A 21,651-nucleotide genomic window follows, 5' to 3' on the forward strand; every position below is an offset into this window, starting at 1 on the left:
AGTAGCATGAGATTAAACAACGTTACTATGAGGCCGATGCAAGCTTTCCGTACCAAGACATCAGACAAAGAGTCAAAACACAGAAGAGGAAAAAATAACATTGCTTTTGATCTGCAGAGAGAAGTACGACAATGTCCAAAATTATCGGGTTTGGGGTTAGGATTATCTGAAAAGGTCTTTTCTTTATTGAAATTGTGCGTTTTTATGCATTATCTGCCTTCAGACTTTTTTAAAACCTTTTCCTAAGCAGTCCTCTGTCTCCTCTGACTGATTTAGACAAAAATAGTAAGTGCAAGGATTTTGTGACCTTTCCAGACAAAACGCAGAGGTGACTTTGTGTTGTGAAACACATTACTTTCAGTGACTTCCTTTGATTTGATTTCGTGAACAAGCATTTATAAAAAAAAAAAAAAAAAGAAAAAAGAATCTTATCGGAGCAACAAGGCATCCCCCTGTCCTCTTTGACAAATTTCCTATGCTAAAAATTATTGATTATTACTGTATGTGATGCATTACCTCCTGCTTGACATTTCTCCAGGTGAGCTATCTTTCTATAATGAAAATGTGAGCTTCATTTTTTTTCACCCCCATCCAGCTAACGTTGTGCTCTGGAAGAAAGACGTGCACTACTGATGCAACTCCTGAGCCGCTGATCGAGATCAATAAAAGTCATAAATTACTTAAATCCCCTTTAAGTCAGCCGTCCAGGAGACACGGCTGAATAGGTGTAGGTCTGTGGGTTCAGCCGGCTAAAATATCATTAACTGATTCTTTATTTTCCCCCCTCAGTCAGCATGAATTAAAGCAGAAGAACTTGAAATAACTAAAACATTACATGATTGAATCAAGGGGAAAAAACAAAAATCTGGGACAGTGAAAAGAGAGACTTCATATTTGTGGTCAGCATGTTTGCGTCCACTCTTTGCAAAGTGAATATTTGATTTGTCCTTGCTTTAATTTAGGATGCCAAATCAATATCCTCCAACACTTGAGAGACCGAGGCGTCTAAAGTGAATCCCTGCGGCCTTGGGGACTTGACTGAAGTGTGTTGCCCGCTAACACCTCCTGCAGCGTGGGTGTGATAAACTGGCGCGCACTTCCAGACCATCGCACGAGTGGAAACAGTTGGGCACTGCCAGATCCTTGTCACAAGGGCCAAGTCTTGATGTGTGTGTTATGGTGAGGGCATTAACATTTTTTAATAAACACCTTGAGGAGCTTGTGACAGCAGAAGGCATCCTACTTGACACACTCTGTCCCCGGGCTCGTGGAAACAGCTGCTGGAATCACCCAGACGTGAGCAGTAAAACCCTGCTGGCATGTCGCCTGCTCAAACGCACCCGGCTGGGAACACACACTTCATTACATGCAAGATCTCCAGTCGATGCATGAAACCTTTAAATGCATGATCCCTGAGTCTCCACCTTTGGGCTATAACATGGTATTGGTTGTTTGAGAAGCAGAGCAATTAATCAAACTGCTGCAAATTATCACATGCAGTGTGTGAGTGATTTCTTTTTTTTTTGTTTAAGAATGGCTGAGGCATCATAAGAAATTAAAAAATGCAGCCGTGCACGATTATGCTTTGCTGTCAAAGAAAAGCAAATTAAACACCTTAATTCTGACTTTTAAACACAAATAAGTTTTAATTACTTACCGTCACAGCATCTTTCCTGGGCCATTTATTTTAGCCAAACAATCTCTGATGGCATCCACAGATATTTAAATGATCAATGTCTTTATGTGGATCTGTGGTTTTTGTTGCTTTGATTTCTACATATTATGTAACCCTTCTATGTTCGTTTCAGGTCCATTTGGTTGACTTCATGACAGACACATTCAGATTCACTGTGCTTATTCTAACAAAAGAGTGAATAAAAACTTCAGTCCAGCTGCTTTTCCCCCTGCACGTTAAATAAAATATAATAAATAATGCTAAGCAAATGACAAAGAACTAGCTCCCAATGAGCAGTTAATAGCAGTTAGCAGCAGTTAGTGGTTAATATTTGGGAAATTAAACGTAGCTAAAATGGACAACATTAATAATAACAGTTAAAAAACATACACAAAACATAGAAAATTTACTCATGAAACACTGTATATGTGTCTAAAATATATGTTAAAATACTTGTAAAGAAAACGCAGAGCTGATTCTAGTACAAAAACCACAGTTACCGACGGCAACAGAAAAAGGGGAGGAGCTGTCAGTTACCGGTTGCTATGGTAACCACCAACTGCCAGGAGCAGCATAACAGAACGTAAAACACCAATAAATGTCTGAAGAAACAACTGCTTCACTAAACTAAATAAATTCAAAGAATTTATACATTTTGGTAAACTTCACATCTATAATATTGTTAAAATAAAACCCTGTTATACATAAACACAGAGCCTCCTACTTTGTGCCATGACGTCACTGTTTAATTAATGTTATTTTTTCCATAGTTGCTGCGATTGATCATATAGGGTTGAGGTTAGTGCTCTAAATAGGTGTCTGAATCAAACAGAAAATTTAAAAAAAAATTTAATTCCTGCCTTCAGTCATTCAGCATGCTACTAGACGTTTCAGAATATACCTTATATAAGTGATTTCACTTTACGGTTTAGGAAATTGATGACACTTTCAAGCAATCCACAATAAGCTAATTAATTAGTGCTTTTAAACATGTGCAGCTCAAAAAAGTGAATTATTTCTGTTTCTTAGTTTGAAGATTCCTTGTTCTTAACTTTTGTTTTTTTTTTGCATAAATTAATTTTTAGCTCTTAGTGGCTTGGCTTTAGTTATGGCTCTGTGTATAACTTAGTTCCTGAAAATTGTTTTTTCTATCTACTTGTTTCCTGCTGCTTCTGTGTTGTCTTGTCAGCTTTTTGGATTGAATATTGATCCTTTCTTATATTGTGTTGTGTCTCTGATTTGTGCAAATTCCTTATTTCTTCTTCCTTGTTTTCCACGTTCTCAGTATATTCTACTAGCCATTTCTCCTGTTTCTCCTAAGGAACATTTTCAATTTAAAGTTTTTATCTTATCTCATCTTCCTCTGTTGAATTTCAATTATTTACCTTCTCACCTTGTTTCTAATGAAACACCTGTTGATTAGCATTCAACTCTTTCACTTTAAGGGGGGATGTTTCATGCAAACTTCACATTTTGCATGGTTTTTATACTTCATTTGGGTCTCAGCTACTTATAAAAAGAGCCCAAGCGCTTAAATAAATACACCCAGGCATTTTTTGGCAATAAGGTAATATTTTTTGGTGTCTGGAAAATGAGCCATTTCAAAAACCTTGAAAGTTGACCAACTGGAGCTCAGGAGAAGAAAGATGCTACTTAACCGAGCATCTTTCTATCAATGTGCGTCCATTGTCTCTTCTCCAACATGGCTGATTCAAATGGTCCAACCGCCTCATAAGCATGTCAGAGATCTGCAGAGGGATGCTAAGCATCATTTAATTTAGGTGACCCAGGGATACCTTCACTCAGAGAATCCAAGCAAAACACAGAACCAGGAAGAAGGAAGTTTAATCGAAATGAAAAATAGCCTCATCCGTTTATATCAATTGTGATAAATATTTTGCAGGAGTTTCGTCTAATTTTTGTGTAACTTTTAAAAGTTTTGCTTCCCCAACATTTGGTAAACATTGCGTTTACTATTTACTCTCTCTTCTCCATTGTTTTATGCCCAAAAGTCTTGCCGAGCTTCAGCAGCTCAGTCGCTAAGATCTGTACCAGATCTGAACCTTCTGACGGTGATTTCGATTTGACACATTGTGCAACCACCTAAACACCTGAACATCCAACGGCCGGGCAGATCAACAGCCCCGTGCCACAGGGCTGCCCTCAGGCCCTTCACTCAGCTGTTGTGCTGAGAGTCTCATGTCAGCTAAGCTAACAGCCGCAGATCAAGAGAGCAAGTCCGGGTCACTGAAAGTCAACAGGATGAGATCTGGACCTCAGCTTAGAACTTATGTTTTTCACATTTTTGATCTATTTAATTATTTATCTGTTTATTTTATTTTTGTTTAAAGTTTTCCCCATGAATCTTTGTTAAATATTATATATCAAAATTAGACCTCAAGCCGTTTCTTTAAAGTCTGGAGAGAGAGACTTTAAAGTAAAACTTTCAATCAGTTTGCATATTTTTAATTTCTTATTTATAAAGTTCATCGTTTTGTAATAGATTGTAGAATTAGTGGTTGTAATTTTATTTTGTCATTTGAGCGATTAATAAAGGTGGAGCTCAATAAATAAGATTATTGAAAGTTTTACTTCAGTAAGTCAGTTTACTAAGTGAAAAACATATAGGTTATTTACAAATAATGTGTATTTCCAGGCCTTTGATTGTGCTAATTATGATTTCATTTATTAGAAAAACAGAAACGTTTAAGATTTCAATATTACATCTTATTAATAAAAAACATTTTAATACATTTTAATGTGTGCTTAATGAAAAGATGAATTTCAGCCTAAAGGTTACTTTTGAAAGGTACTTTGAATCTGAAAAACAAACCTCATGAGAATCTATATTCCAATTTACTGAGATGAACTCGTATTTATTAAAATGCTTTATGCTAGAGAAATATATTTTACTTTCTAATTCTTTGAGTATATCCCGCTTCGTTAAACGCATGAATAATCTCCAGGGTTGGGTAAAAGATATATGGTTCTCCAAGGATTTGTGTAGATTTCTAACAGATTTGAGTGTTGATTATATTTATGTGACTTAAATCATTTAAAGCAGCAATTAAATCTGCCGTGGATATCAAACCTGTTTATTGTGACTCATCTCAAACCTCGAGAGGCTCATGAGCCGGTCGCGGAAAACGAGGATGCTATATACCCGGGGTGATCCGACTGCAATGAATGGATGAAAGGGTTGACACAAAGTTCAAGGAAGAGGGTCAGCAAATGAATATGAATTGGCATTTTCCGTTTGTGTTCACTAGGCTGGAATTACTGCTTTTCATTACCAGTGGCTTATAGGCGGGCTGTTTGGCTGCCGTCTGGGGTCACAATAAAAGGATGTGTTTGCCAAAGGCAGAGAGGCTGGGTCACCAGGGACTAAATGGCCCAGTTATGAAGAGCAGAGCTTATTTCCCGCTCTGAATCAGGCCCTACCTTCAGCTGGACTCAACTACACAAAGTGGAGAATATTTGCAAGGGATGCTTCTTTCTTTAGCCTGAAATGCTGGATTTAATGCACTCTATACTGGCTTCGTTTGTAAATGTATACAAAATGTACATCTTAAAGAGTATTATTGATCAGAGCCTCCGCTGCTGGAAACACTGAGTGTAATATAAAGCCGTCACCATATGCCTGTGTTTAAAGTCCCCGTCTGAGCACATAAGCTTGAAATGAGCAAGGGATTATCCTTACTGTGGGGAATTGTTACCACTGCTTTTGGATGCTTTTAATCATCCAGTGAATAGGGCTGTGGATTATATCACTGTTATCCAGGGAAGAGTTAAAATGAATTGCACTGTTTTAACAGATTTCCTTGATGTGACGGATTTTAATCAGGGTGGGCTTTGACTGAACGACTATCTTCTATTCCCTCAATGAACAACAACATTAGGGAACATGAGTCAGTTCATGTTTTTGTTGAAAACAAGATATTTGTCACATGTACATATAGGATGATTATCACATATAAAGGCTTTTTCTTGATTCTGTAACTCTGTCTGCCTAATTTATATCGGCAAACGTTAAGACTTCTGAATGCAAGTCTGTCTTGATATGCAGAAACATTGAGTTGTAAGTTAAATGTTGATTAATGTTGTTTTGGTGTTTGTGGTGGTTTTGCGCAGGCTGAAGCCTCTACTGATGATATTATTTAATTCAAAGTCAATATACCTTATTAATCCCAAAGGAAAATCACCAAGTATCTTCAAAAAGTCATTATTAATGGAGATGCTGTGAGCAGAGGGCAGCTCCAGTAGCTGTCAGTCTCCCAACAAATCTGAAGAGACCTCTGACTGAAAATTGCTGCTGTATGGTGCAGCAGCAGCGTGTTTGGTGTGAACGCTAATGGTGCGTCCACACCAAACGCGTTTTGAGCATCAGGCGCGTCTGATTTGCATTCAAAATCTTTGTGGAGGCGCATAGAGGGCCGTCGTGGTGAGTTTCGAGCGTCTAGCACACCGTGATTTGAATCGTTTTGAGCGTTTGATGCGTCAAGAGTGTAGAGCAAAAGGTCAAGCGTCTGCAAAGTGCACACACGCGTCAGACGCATTTTTGACGCGTGCAACCCGTTTGGTGTGAACGCACCATAACAGCTCAGTTTCTAGCAGAGACAATATTTTAAAGCAACATCCCAAATAACACCAACAGTTGTCGACAAGCACTGCTGATCTAACTCACCCTCACCTTCCCGGTGGAGGAGTTGGCAACGTTGCTTGTGTCACAAGAGGACAGCAGAGGAGCACTAAATGGTGCTGCTGCTAAGCGCCGACTTTCTGCAGCCAGACGTAGAGAGAAAATCAAAGTAGTTATAATATTTTTGAACTGAACACATCGCTTTTGCATTTTGACAAATGAAACATCCTCCTATTGTGCCATTGCAAAGTTCTAGAAACAGAAACACATCTACGTTTAAATATATGTTCTACATGTTTGTAGATATAGAAATTATAAAACAATATATGAAATATTAACAAGGGTGTTCATTATCTGCAGACAGCTATGCTAAAGGTGGGTAGGTGCATCCATTCTCAGATAGGTTCGTCTATCTGAGGATGTTGGTTTTAAATTTATTCTACAGATCCCCATAGATAATATTTCTTACAGATGTTTTGCGCTGTCGGTTGTGTAAATATGCCTCAATTTTCAGCATTTAGGGAAATGGCAGATGCTGTCTTGTATTTTGTGGGCGGACAAAGCCTAATTGTCCTTTATAGTTTGGTAGCAAAACATCAGTTCTCTTTGTTCTGCTCCACAGCTTTCTGCTGCGCGGGATCAGAGCAAAGTCAAAATTGGATGAAGACAACAGAATGCATCAAAGGTAAGGCACTGATCAAAGGCTTTTAGAAATAATTGTGTAAATATTTTTTTTATGTATGAGTTAACTTCACAATGCAGTAGGAAAGCTAAAATCTAAAGTTTGGCATGATATTACCTCTAAAATACGCCACCATAATTGGCATTCTACAACAGCAATCTGACACAATGGGAGACAAACTACTGTTGAATACTGACTGAGGCAGAAATGCCCACAGCTCTCTGGGTGCTCCCCATCTCCTTTCGCTTTCATTTATAATCCATTTTAACCAACATTTGAACCCCTGAATTACAAGAATGGCTCATGTTAACCATTTTAAAAAGAGGGAAAAATAAAAAACCACTTATGTGTTGCACCCATGCTCCACTGTTGCACGTCTGTCTGTCACTTTTTTACATATTCTGTGGTGTAGCATCTTTTATGTCAGAGTAAAATTTATGAAGAAGTTCTTCTTGGATTTCAGTGTTACTCTAAGAAGGCACTTTCTGTTTAAAATATACGGAAATGCTTCTGATTGCTTGCATGAGACTTTTAATAAAGAAACCATGGACTAATGAGAGAACTCCACCTGTAGTCAGTCCTCCATTGCAGGACTCCACCCCTAAACGTCTGACACCTGAGTTCCTTTTTCACAAAGAATGCTGTTTTTACTGCAGCAACCTGTTCAGGAACCAGAGAGGTTTTCTGATTCCTCCATTTGCACAGCAGGACATTTAGGTAAGAGGTACGTACTGTTTAAAACAGGTAGAAATGCATCCTGAAACACTCCTACTTTGTAGGTCAGACATCTTGGACTCACCCTGAGGTGGAGGTGAAGTTTTACGGAGGGAGGATGCTAAATATTTACCCAACATATTGTTTCACTCATCTTCCAGTTCATATTCTTCTGCATTTCATATTTTCTGTTTATTTCAACTCACATGGCAGGAGTTCTGCGTGTTTGTTTGCAAACACAACATTTAAACCAAGCTTAAGTTTGAATTAAATATCTTGGTAATACTTTATTTGAAGGGGGGTGAATAACACTGACATGACACTGTCATAAACATGACATAACATGTCATGAACATGAATTAGCCTTCATGAATATTTATGACTGTTGTCATAAAGCGTCATTCGGTAAATAATGACACTTTTAATAAAAAGTTGACATTATTCAAAATGTCGTTGTTATGACAACTTGACATTAACCAAGAAATCATTACAGATATAAATTTGTTATAAAAGTATTACTGATTGCACTTTAAAAATTAGGTATCTTTATCTTATTAAAGGTAAAGTTTAAACAGTAATTGTCACTGAAAAGTTGAGTTGGTAGCTCAGAAAGAAACTTTTGTCGGTCACCTCTGTTTCTTGATCATTTGCTGTCATGTCAGAATAACAAGTCAATTAATCAGAGACAAATGGCGTATTAATCTTTGTCTTCATTAAGCTCCCCAGACTGCAGGACATGTCTTGGTCGGGATATTAAATGTATCTCAGTATGTGAGACATAAGCATGACACAGATAGCTGACCACCCACTGCAAAGCATGAAAACACGATCATCAATCTTATTTCTCCTTTCATACCGAGACCGGGTTTAAATTATTAACGTCAGGACATGACAGAACGCAACAGAAAGGATCTCCACTCTGATTCCTGTAGAGATGCAAGTTTAAGAAGTCGACATGCTCATTTATGTCACGTGAAGACATTGGTTACTGTGTGCATACCAGAAATAACACCTTTGTAGCTTAAAGCTCTGAAACTCAACAAAGAAAACTGCCGTCTGTTTACCGTTTTATATCTACTCAGAGATAGAGCAAAGAAAGCTGCTGCAGAAATCTCTCTGGTTGCATTCATTTGATCTCTCCTGACATGTTTCTCCTCCCATCCATGGAGGGGGAGAGCAGAAACTATTGTCAGGTTCTGTCTGAAGAGCAGTAGGTGGTGCTTTATGGATTTACAGACATTGAAAACAATGAGTTTCAGGTTTTCTGTTTACCACATGCTAACACAAGATGTCCATGTTTCCCATTTTATTTACAAAAAAGAACTCCAGGCCTTTTTTTTCAGGACTTTAAAATGTTTTTTATCACATCATTTGACTCGAGAATGAGTGCTTTTGCGTTCTCTAACCCGGATTTGAAGTGTTTTGTTTGGCATGGACTTTATTTTAAATAACTTTTAATGGTTTCAAGATGTCAGAAAAATCTGAATCATTTTTCATATCCCTTGAATTTTCACATATAAAACAATTTAGCATGTTTTATTGCAACTGTCTGAAAAAGAGCAACACAAAGTAGTTTATCCAGTATCAAGATAATTTATAATTTTATTTTGTACAAATAAAAAATGTTAAACAAGAGGTGTGCATTATGCAGGCTAAACTTTTTGTAGAACCACATTTTGCTGTAATTATGGCTTCCAGCCTATTTTCAGCTCAGTATTCATAATTTTCTAGTCACAGACTTTTTCTTAGAGCAGCTAAAATATTTAAAAGAAAATGCAGCTTGGAAAGCTAAAATATCTAGGCACAATGCTACTTAAAACGTTAGCTTGTATTAGCAAAGCAGCCAATTCAGGAGAGCAATTATTTTTCCTTGGTACCGATTGGCTGCACCCTCAAGAGCAGACATGAGGAAACCTGAAGATATCAGCTTCTGTGGTGGTGCCAAGAAAGTTATCATGTGCATATTAGTGTGTATTAAGGTATATTTGGACAGGTACAGGTGTATTTAAAGGGGGTGTCTCAAGTATTTGTGGACCTTAACAGCCACAAATATTTTGCAAACCGGATTTTGCTCAGTCCGGTTTGCAAAATAACTCCAACTCAGTCAGATTACATTGGGAGCGTCCATGAACACCAACTGATTAAACAGGGACAGAACCTAAAGAATCCTCAGTGTCTTCATCCATATTTGTTCCTTTGTTTTCTTTTACAGCCAAACAAATAAAAACTGAGCCTGCTCCCTATTTCCACTCCCCAAAAACCTCCATAAATTCAGGCAAAAGAAACGAATGGCAAACAGGAGAAAGGGGATGAAGCAAAACCTTGTTATGCGTGTTTCACAGCTCACAAAATGACTTGTGAATGGCTCAATATCCTGTTGAAATGCAGCCACTGAAGAGGGAGCCTCCATGTGAAGTTGTCCAAAGAAGCAGCATTTAATGAGAACAAAACTCTGTAGGTGATCAATACGGTATATCAATTCAAACTTTAAATGGAGGGCGCTCACCAGGCTCCCGCTCCATAAATCCACACATGCAGGGCTTTCAAACAAGATGCAGTGTGATCATAAACCTGCAGTATGAGTTTATTTCTACTGTTAATAAGCCTTGCTAAAATAAAATCAGTGGGAAACAATGTTTGCTTAAAAACACCGGATATTATTTTTTGAGAGAGTCTCATTCTAAACGAGTCAGCAGAGTGAATGTGGCAGAAGTTGCTGGGAAATGCGAGCCATGAGAGCTGTCAGTCAGAGCCGAGCGTGACAGCAGGGATGTAGTTGGAAGGAGAAGGTCGCTGAGCGATGTCTGCAGCTCAGAGTCTAAGGTCAACACTCAACTCCATGCCCCCGCCTCCCGTTTTCCATGAGAGCTCCCCATGCAAGCCGGCAGGCCAACCGCGTCCCCACTGACCGCTGTGATCTGTGGCCAAGTAGCGTTTCCCTCTGCCCGATCAGACCCTGCACTTCTTGTTCACCGGCCAACTGGCCTTCATCCCTGCGAGCCGGGGCCAGCGCTCCTCCTGGTTCCGTATGTTATGTGGGTTTTTGTAGGCCTGTGGTGGATGCCAGCCGTCCCTGGGCGCCCTGCGGAGCTGCACCAGAGAGGGGGATTAAACAGATTTCTCCTTTTTTTCAGAAAAGGGGATGGATGAGTGTAATCACCTATAATCTCAAATTCTAGGCCTCTTGATAATGAACCAGTGGCTGTTTTGGCCATTTGGCTCGCCTTCCTCCAGCCACCTACTTAAAAGCATAAAAACGGGCTGTCGTAGCAGAACGGACCTCCTGCAGGGGAAATGGAGTGGAGGGGGACGCGAACGCTTCTTCTTAGCTGGATGTCTCTGTTGACGTGGACACAAACCGAAGTCACTCTGACCTGCGAGACTTTCACTTCCAGCTGAAAGAGAAACTCTGAGGAAGTTAAGCTCTTCTTGTAATGTGGAGGATAAACTAGCAGACTGGGACATGCTCTCTAATCTTATGAAAACTAAGAAGTGGAGCAACGTTTTGATTTGGAAAGCTGAGATAAAAGTGTTTGATCCTTCACAGGCACCTCTAAAACTGAAGAGAGATACACAAACTGTAAATTAATCTTACTGGGAAATAATTGAATATTAAATAAAGTAAACCAAGATTTAAAAGAAAGGCCTTGAATAAGTAGATTTAAGGGGTTCGCATGAGCACCAATACCAACTTCAGTTACAATGTCCTCCATTAAAGCTGCAGTGTGTAATTTTTATTAAAAATATGCTATTTTTTTTACTTATTTGTTAAAACTGTCACAACGTCATCATAGTATAACATCAGACAAATAAAATGTGAAAAAATCAATCTCCTCCGTCTTCTCCCAATCAACCAATCAGAGCCAGGAGGAGATTCTTAACGCTGTCAGTCATCCTCGTGTACACGCTGCTCAATGTGATAACAGCTTTCTGTTACAGGCCATTGGTGGCCATGCTAAGTAGCCTGAATGTTCTCAACAAACTCCTGTGTGGTGAACCGTAGTTGTAGCATAGCAGCCACAAATTCCCACCACACTTTTCAGATATTTATTTCTAAGACATATAGAAGCCATATTTGATTTTCCTTCCTCTTTACATTTCTGCTGTACTTTGTGTTGGTCTGTCGCATCAAATCCAAACAAAATACAATGACGTTTGTTTATGCAATGTGATAAAATGAGAAAAGTGTCAATGGTAAACAAAATATTTCCATGTGACATTGCTCATTTTGCTCATTTTGCTCATTTTGCTCCAAAGTTACATAATTAAACTAATGGATTTCTGTGTAGCTAGCTCTCTGAGTATAGCACCGGAAGCAAACAATACACGTGTGTACATGTTTACAGTTTGCAGGATGTGCTGCAGTAAATCAAATGTTGAAGTGACATCATATTTTAACGTCCCTTTGTCATAATACATTGTTACTGGAAGAAAGACAAAGATAGTGTGAGTGCCGGAGTTGAATTAAAGACTTTCATACTGTCACGGATATCGATACTGCCAGACGGCAATGCACCAGGGGTGCGCTTGAAAATAAAATTCATGAAAAGGAGAATAGCAGAGAGAAGAGGTGTGAAAATTAAATGTCATTTCTTGACAGGAAAGTCTGAGAATTAATCTGGCAGTGAAGTGTGACAATGTTGTTTGGTGACAAGGCAGGAGAAGACAATTGTCAACACTTCTTCCCTCCCAACGACTGCTGGCACCCAAGAAGTGGGCGCAAAGCTAAGAGATGTGGCAGAGCAGGAGACAGAGGAGAGAGGGGGAGAGGGCTGAGTGTGTGAAGAACTGAGTGTGTGTAGACGTGAATATTAAGGTAAGAGCCGGTGAGTGTCTTTGAAAGATAAATATAAGAGGCTGGTATGATAATATTTGCTGTGGATTGTGTGTGAAGCTTGCTGTGTTTACAGGCATTTCCTCTCTCAGTTTAAAAACATGCCTGTCTGGTGGCATCAAGAATACAAAATCTTTAATAGAACATTCTTGAATAAATTTTTGGGGCTTTCAACAGCGAGACACAGGATTCCCATGCAGCCTGGAAAAGTAATGAGTTTGATTATAAACACTCTGGATGAGTTTGGAATGAGGAATCAGCACAAAGTAAAATAATTGCACTGTAAGAACATAAAACCTTTCCAAGGTTTTGGTAAGGTTTTATGCTTGAAATAACACAAAACTAACTTAACTAGTTTCACAGGTATATTACAAGTGAAATAATCTGCCAGTGGAGCTATACTCTTCTTTTAATCAATATTAAGGAATTATTGACCTAAAACAAGCTGCTTTATCCTGTCGAAGTTATGTTTGCTAAGATATCTGTAAAGTTTTTGTGTTTTTGCAGTGTGCATGTTCTTCTATTGTCTTTCCAAACCATCAGCCTGTAACAGCTGTCGTTTGCTGCCTCACACCTGAGAGTCGTTACCTCATCAGCTCACCTGCTTAAATTACCTGGACAGACACTCGTTCTTTTCTGGACAAAGAATCAGAGCACTAATCCAGAACCTGCTTCCTTAAAGAATCCCGACACTGAAATTCACACATAATGATGCCATTTTTAAGAAAATTAAATCTAGTTCCCTGTTTTATGTTGGTTATTTCACCAAACCAAACAAGTTTAAGAAGCCACCGTGAACTGCTGATAATTTAACAGGAACATTAATGCCAGATAGATGATGTAGTAAAATGACAAAATCAAAAATAATCACAAGGATGTAAAGAAGTTGCCATTAATTGTCCTGTTTCAATTAATTTAAATTGGCATATTTTCTTCATCATGACTCTTTTCTTCAACACACATTTTTGTAATCGGTAAATTCCTATCAACTGACCACTGAGGATGTAGTTTTTGTTCTTTTGCTGTTATTTGGTCCACACTACTTGTATTTCATTCACACTGAACGCGTTTCGCGGGTCTAAAGCGTGTCTGACGCTTCAAGTTGAACATATGTGAACTTTGAAGTCAAATGCCTTTGCCGTAGACGCGCATTGGGACGAGCTGCTGTTATCCGTTGCCGGTTTCTTTGTACAACGGTGGAGGACGTTGAAAGAGTGGCACCAAAATATGACTTGGTGAAAGCTTCTGCAATCACAACGGAGGCTCAGCTGTCTTTACTGAACATTTTCTGTTCAGTTTGTTGTTTGTGACCATTCCATACTTCATAAAAAAACTAAAATTATAACAATGACACCACGGTAGCTCCATATGTTAGCTTTTCACTCACTCTTCACATATTGGGGGGGGGGGGTAAAAATTGTCGTTTTCTTCAATACAAAGATCATATGTGAAACAGACTAATGCATCATTAACAACATGAAAAATTATTTTCAATCCAAGTTTTGAATGGTGACTACAATTATTGTAGCAAATGAGTCAAAAAATGAAGAAAGCATGTTATCACGCTCTGGCCACAGTTTAGTTTTTCCTTAAACTCTTCATACAGATTTATGAATGCTAATGACTATTTTTAGTTATCGCATGGATAAATGATAAAATATGCCATAAAATAATATAGTGCATTAAAATGGAAATAAGAAACAAGAAAATTCCAGCATTTAAATTACATTTTGCATTAAACTCTCCTTGGAGTCGGAGACTCGCTTGATATTTCTGTGCCTGTTTCAAGTGTTCTTGCGATGCTTTTACTTGCTGGTCGTAGCAAAATATTTGCATACAGACAAAGTGACAAAACAACAGTTGTTGTGATCTTATCTTTGACAAGAAATGTATAGGATTATTTCCCATCATTTCAGTTCAAAGCACTTTAATTTCTTCTAGTTTTTTTTTATTTATTCACACATCTATTTTCCATTTCTGCTTTTTCCCCTTGTTCTGAGTTGTGGGGCCTGGAAACCTGTCAGAGCTTGAGAGGCAGGGAACACCTTGGTTAGAAAGCCGATTTATCATATGGCGACACACACACACACATTTACACCCAGGTAGAATTTAGAGTCACCAAATAAGGCAAGGCAGGTTTATGGATCCAGCTCCATTCATTCACTGGGCAAGTTAAAGTGCTTTATAGGAAAGCAAAGAATTAAAGTACTGTATTTTCCGCACTATAAGGCGCATAGAATAGATGCTACAGTAGAGGCTGGAGTTACGTTATGCATCCACTAGATGGACTAAACGGAATGTCAACAAAACAGTCCGACTCGGGTCGGCAAGGAGAGCCTTCCGCGACTGGGCCGGGACGTGGCCGGAAGATGGTCACCCTTCTCTGTTCGCGCACAGCATGTTAGTGGAGAATGTGGTGCTAAATGACCTGCAGACGACCTGATTCTAGACGGTCGGTAGGTAGATAGGTCAGTCAAACTTTATTAATAGATTACAAACCAGAGTTCTGACAACTATCCCAGCATGCACCGCGCGCTTCTTCTTCTACGGGCGAAAATGAAGTCAGCAACTGCTAACCGTAGTTGCTAGCCTGTTGTGGCTCAATATTGGTCCATATATAAGGCGCACCGGATTATAAGGCGCACTGTCGGCTTTTGAGGAAATTGAAGGTTTTTAGGTGCGCCTTGTAGTGCGGAAAATACGGTAGTGGTGGGAATTGAATTTAAAAAAATCTCATTGAGTCAACTGCAGGATATGTAATTAATTAATTGCATTTGAATTGAAAAGAAAATAAGCAAGATTTCCAGTTCAAAATCATTTTATGCTGCTGAATTATTGAACTCAACAGCAAAGATTGTTTTTAATCCATTAGGTTATTCGACTCTTGACCATTTATGCAACTTTATAAAATACTCCAGACTGTGGACGTCTACAACATGTTTGAAATTGTAAGAAATATAAAGTTGTGTGTCATCAGCTTGTGCAGGTTAAGAAATGTTGCTGTACTCCATAATATGAGCGAGAACAAACAGCTGCAATAGTTATGGTTTCCTAAGATTTATTCTAGAGAATCAAAGTTGGCGGTTTCTGAGCTGAAAGCCTCATCCGATGCGTCCTCACCGCCGCCGTTCCCTGCTAGCATGGCGCATAGAGGAGCACGCTCCTCTGCTTATTAAAGTGATGCAAATGTGAAACCTTGAGACGGATGTCAGTTCATCTGATGCGTCTCATGATCATGTAGCGAGTCTCTCGTTGATCAAAGTCCCCAGTAAGCAGCTAGTTTCCCCATAATGGCCTTATTCGATTACAATGTGTAAAGTACTCCATTAGTCTCTCTGTTCATGAATCATTAAGTGCCGGCTATGATCAGCCGGCTTCATGATGAACTGCAGAATGAGGAAATGGAAACTGCTGCAGCTGCTTGAGGTCATAGGTAGATATAATATTCTCAAAGGCTAAATGAACAATTGCATATTAAGGTAGTCTTTAAAATGAAGAATAAGGAACTATTTAACCGTACAGAAAATTCATATCAAAACAAAGCAATTTAAGTCAGTTTATTGCATTTTAAATGAAGAAGGTCTCCCAGGACGAAGATGAACACGGAAAAACAAATTAAGTTTGTCATACCTCTCTATTTACTTTAGCGTCATGCCTTCGCAGTGTTCCTGCATTCATGCAGAGCAAACACAGAGCAGCTACAAGTTGCATATTTGTTCAATAAAAATCAAAAATTGCCTCAAGACAACATGACAGATAATATTTCTGAGTTATGTGCACATTTATTTTCTTCCTTACCCAACGCCCCTTCCTTTCCACTGTGACTCACAAGCCTGTCTCTGCTAATGAGAGGGCCGAAAAGATCCAAGAGTAAAGAGGACCGGAGTCACGAACCGGCTCAGATGATAAAATCGGAGTTTAAGAAAGGTGGCACAAAAGACAGGGAGGAGGTGAATAAGTTGAAAAGAGGGTAAAAAGAAGGTGGTAAGTAGAGAGTGACAGAAGAATAGGCCGTGGCTGCCGCCCATGCCCGATGCACAGAGCTTAGGAGACTGAAATTGATGAGTTCATCTTCATCTCATTATTGTCATGATGGATCAGATTGCTGACTTCCCTCAAAGGCGGCTTAATGACTCGTTGACACAAATCTGAATGACTGGCTTCACCGGTGGCATCCATTAGTGTGCCACACAAAGCTCTGAGATGTGCTTAAACAGAACTGATAATTACAAAGAGCTTTCATCACTGTAATGAATGAGTACAATAAAGGGACAACTCGTGTAGCATTCAATGCATTGGGGCCCGCCACCGAGGACCGCCTGGGCTGCTATCAAGCTCAGAGATCCTCTCCATCTCCCGTATATCACTCCTTTTGTTTCACCGCAGCAGATTCAGCAGATACAATGAAGGGAGTAAGTACCAAACACATTACCATTTTTCTCACTATAAATATTTCTAATGAGGCTTTTGACATAAAGTGCATTATGGTGGCAGCGATCCAAGCAACCACATATGCAAAAGAGAAGAAAAAAAATCAAAACATAGTCGGTACATTGTAGCAAAGAGCAATGACACAAAGGACAGACGGTGAACACGTAAAGATGTCGAACCACAATTAATGTAACATTCACCAACATATTAAATGTTTTGATGATTTTAATGTCACTTGACACAATTTAATGTCTTATTCGTTTTCACGACCATACGATGTTTTTGTTTTCCGTTTTTACAGAAAAACTTCAAATTTCAAATTTATGTTACAGACATAAACTTGAAATTTGAAGTTTTTTTTGTATAGCATATTTCAGCAACATGGCAATTCAAAGCGCTTTGCATCGCAAATTAATACCAACAGTTTAAATTCTGTCAGTCTATTAAACGTGTCCTTTCAGAAGGGTATCCCACACAATAAAGGTGCAAAGAGATCTCTAAAAATCTGTAAAACCTTAACTCGGTAAAACATACTCATGAAAATGGCTCCAGATGTTCAGCTAAGCTTATAAATGTAACTGATGATCCATCTGGGAACTTAATTTCACCTGTAAAACATCCACATCCGATCGCATGGAGGTTAAGCTAGCTTATTAGCAGGTGCAGTTTTTCTATTAAAATAAGAAATGGATGCAATTACAATGAACACTCACTGCACAAGACTCCACTGGTGAAGGAAAAAGTACAACGTTCCTGTAAAATAAGTCAGTAAGATACTGAATACTTGTGTGACAGGTTCAAAACTGAACTCTGTGGGTATCATTGCAAACACTGTGTTGTTTCAAATCACTCCAAAAACAATCCTCCACCAGTAAAGTTAGTAGGTGGGAAATCCTACTGGGGCTGCCTTTCTGCAACTGGAACTGGCAGACTTCATATGTGAGGATAAAGAAATGCACTGGGACATTTTTCAGAGGAATCTGAAGAATAAGGTGGATTTTTGACAGCGAGACAACGTGTCAGGATCTCAGGGTGTTTTTCTTTTTTTTGTATTTGCCTTCCTGATTTTTTGTTTATTCATAATTAGCCTTAGTTTCCAGCTTTACTTTTGATTAGTCTTTCATAGTTTATTTATCTAGGTCAGATCTGCTGTTATGTTTAATTATTCTTTGTTACGGTTAGTTTTATGACGACTTCAGCTCCACTGTCTCTCTCTCTCTGCCTGCTCCTCTACCTTCACACCTGCACCCTGTTAGTAATCAGTCCTGGTCCCAGTATTTACCCACCTCTCCTTCACTCTCTTCTCGTTGGTTCCCTCCGTTTTCCTCGCGTTTCCAACTTCAATGGACTTTGTCTACTCTTTGTGTGTTCTTCCCCGTTTCTGGTCATTGTTTTGTATTCTTTATTGAAACTTGGACTGTGTTCACATTGCAGCCTGAAGTGAACCAATTCTGATATTTTTTTTGACGTATTGTGGCCTGTATCTTATCTTTTCATCACAGTCTGAACAACGCGGGTCGGATTGTTTTCGAATGCGACCCAGGCCACTTGGGTATCCGAAATGTATCCGATTCAAATGTGACCTAACGGCCAAGTTGAATTCATCCGACCTGAACGTCACTGATACTCGACAAACGTCACTAATCTGCACCCTGATACTCGCAAGTGGGAAGAAAAACAATTATAATGAGGATGAAGTTGTTAATGTGCTGGATCTGGTCGGACAACAACTTTAAAATCGTAAGCTATGCTCCACCGGTAGCATCCATGTTTACTTCTGCAAACACTGAGAACGCTCTCTATGTGTGACGTTATTGCGCCCTCTACTGCGCATGCAGGACATATATTTGGAAGTGAACGGTCTCGGCAAATAATCGACAAAAATCTGAATTGGGTCACTTCGGTGCGAACGCAGCTTTTCATCATTTTCCTCTGTATTCTGGGTTGCATTTTGGTCCAACTTCACACACACAAATAATGACAATGATTCCAATTCCACAGCCAAGAATGACTTCAAATAGTTTTACAGAAAGAAGTGACACCACTAGAATGATACATGCATCTAAACATGTCTTCATTTTCAATGTTCCAGTCCGATTGAAAATGTAGAAGAACTGATGATCACAGAAGAGAAGATTTGAACGTAGGTTTTGGAACCTAACTCAGAGGTTAGTTAAAATCACCTCTGAGTTGTGAATGCCACTAGATCTCTTCTTAGCTCAGGTTTTATTAAATTCCTGTATGTTTGGATAATATTTTTTCCCTGTGTTATTTATGGACCAATTTATTTTGAGCTGCGGATTATTTGAGTTGTTACCAATATCTGGGCTTAATTTAATTTCAGTAGCAGCGTTTGAAATGTATTTACCAAGACGCTTTCAGAACCTGCTCCCCTCTCTCTTGTTCAGCACAATAACAATCTCAAACACAATAAAAAGCCAGGTAAGCAACAAACAGGATAAAGTGACTTCATGAGTCATCCTCGTGTCTTTGAGCTATTTTCACATGAAATGGCTGTAATAACAAGGCGACGATATTTCAATAATGACTCTGCCTTCTCTTTGGTCCATGCAGCTGATTTCCTCTCCTCCTCTGCCAGTCAACCCCCCTTCTGCCTGGTCTGTGTTGTTTCTTGCCTTTGTTAATGCTCTGGCTCTAATGGCCATGGCGTCTGCTCCACCAGGGCTTAAAAACACCCGTCTGCCTCCTCCATCCTCTTACTTATTTAATAATGAGACCACACAAGGCAATGTCTCTATTCATAATGGGACGGCAGCAGAGCCATCTTGGTTGGCATAACGGATCTTGAAGGACTGAGAAAATACAGCAGGAGAAATCTAATTGAGTGGTAAATTAGACTTCTGCTGCTGATTGACTCAAGAATCAGGTGAACTTAAGTCCCCCTGTCAGTGTGAGAGCCGAGGCTCTGCTAAGGCTGCTGCCTCCCGTGCCGTCACACGCCACACGTAGCTAAATATGGAGATCTGAAGGTGCTGCTGTGTTTGTGCCAGCACTGCTTCGACATCCTGATGGTTGTCTGGGGCTATGACAAGCCCGCTTCGTTGTTTATTCCTGTCTGTTTGTGCTGGAGAGTTCAGGATCCCATGCCACCTTGTCTCATCTCATCTAAGAGAAAACAACAAATCATTTCTCCCAGTTTGAAATGGCAGAGTGGTGGAGGTGGGAAATATTTGTTCAAAGCATGATTTCAGCATGTTTGACCGACTTCAAGTCACTTTCGCAAACTCTTTCACAAATACACAATCAGAGAACCACTACGTCACATCAATTCACTCTTTAGTTTTTCTTTTTTTGTGTTTTTTTTTTTACTACAGATCTCGGATTTATTCACATTTACTTCCGGAATGCAGTATGCAAACTATACAGAGATAATCTGTAATAACTGAGTTTCTGTTTGCAGATGTGAAGGCAGCTCTGCACAGCACAGGTCCATCTCTGTCTACTGAAGCTGTAACACAGAAATGTTCAAACCGCTGGATGCAACTTTTAGATGCATCCCTTCTCTAACACAGCTGAATCAAATGAACGTCTCTGCAGAGCTGAAACGCCGCTGGAGGCGTCCAAATGTTGCAGGACGGTAGCTCTGGAGGACTGGATTTGGTTACCACTTCAACAAAACTGTCAGTACTTTCTGCTCCTTTAATCACTAGATTTTTTAAAAGGTATTGGAAGCCAATGACCAAGACATTTTTAGCAATATCTTAGATAGCTGAGACAATGAGGGAAGGTACTGAGTAGATCAGGAAATCCACAAAACTATCACAAACCAACCATATCAGAAGCAGAATGCAAACCAAATAATACATAAAACTTGTGAAAGTTACTAGAATGCAACAATAGTGAAACAAAGAATGTAAAAACATGCAAAATACTACAGAACCAAGAGCACAAAGAATGAATTGAAAATGGAAACCCAACAGTGAAGGTTTGTGGCACTAAAGCCCAGCAATGTCATCAAACTGGAAACCTTTGCCTATTATCAGACTCCTCAGGACTGCAGAAGCTGTTTGCTTATGAATCAGGTTTCCCTACTAAGCAGGCCTGCAAAATGCTTGTCATGAAGTAGCAGGGAGTGAAATTAATCGAAGGGGAACTCTTTCAATAGACGGTAAATTGTGACGATAACTTGCTATTTATTGAAAGTTCCAGTTGTTATGGATAAATGGGCAAATATACACTGCTCAAAAAATAAAGGGAACACTTAAACAACACAATACGACTCCAAGTAAATCAAACTTCTGTGAAATCAAACTGTCCACTTAGGAAGCAACACTGATTGACAATCAATTTCACCTGCTGTTGTGCAAATGGAATAGACAACAGATGGAAATTATTGGCAATTATATTTCATTCATTCAGATCTAGGATGTGTTATTTGAGTGTTCCCTTTATTTTTTTGAGCAGTATATATTTACTCACAGGACATTTAAGGAACTGCTTACAATTAAAATAATCAAAAATAACCAGGTGGACATTTGAAACTTGGATCTTAAAGAGTTAACTTTGGCTAATGCTGACAAGCTGAACGGCAGTTCAAAGGTTAGAAATCATGTTTAGAGATGTTACGGCCCTGGGCCTTAAGGGCTGGGCTGCAGGTGTTGCTTTTGTCTGTCCTTGTGCTCCTCCCCTTTACAGGTGCTGCTGATCAGGTTGAT

The 21,651-nt window shown here is 39.2% G+C and overlaps 1 long non-coding RNA gene across 12 annotated transcripts in view; it reads left to right on the forward strand.

Moving 5' to 3' along the window:
• LOC103471534 (uncharacterized) overlaps window positions 1–21,651 on the forward strand; it is a 95,432-nt gene that overhangs the window by 22,523 nt on the left and 51,258 nt on the right. For 10 of the 12 annotated variants that reach the window (XR_001776965.1, XR_534662.2, XR_534665.2 and 7 more), the window contains one exon: window positions 6,937–6,999. This is a non-coding gene — a long non-coding RNA (uncharacterized LOC103471534). Of the gene's footprint in view, window positions 1–6,936; window positions 7,000–12,310; window positions 12,333–12,365; window positions 12,527–21,651 lie in introns of those variants that run through there. The other 2 variants (XR_534666.2, XR_534670.2) reach the window with 2 other exon arrangements.

This window comes from Poecilia reticulata, linkage group LG10 (assembly GCF_000633615.1).
Source record: "Poecilia reticulata strain Guanapo linkage group LG10, Guppy_female_1.0+MT, whole genome shotgun sequence".
Lineage (NCBI taxonomy): Eukaryota > Metazoa > Chordata > Actinopteri > Cyprinodontiformes > Poeciliidae > Poecilia > Poecilia reticulata.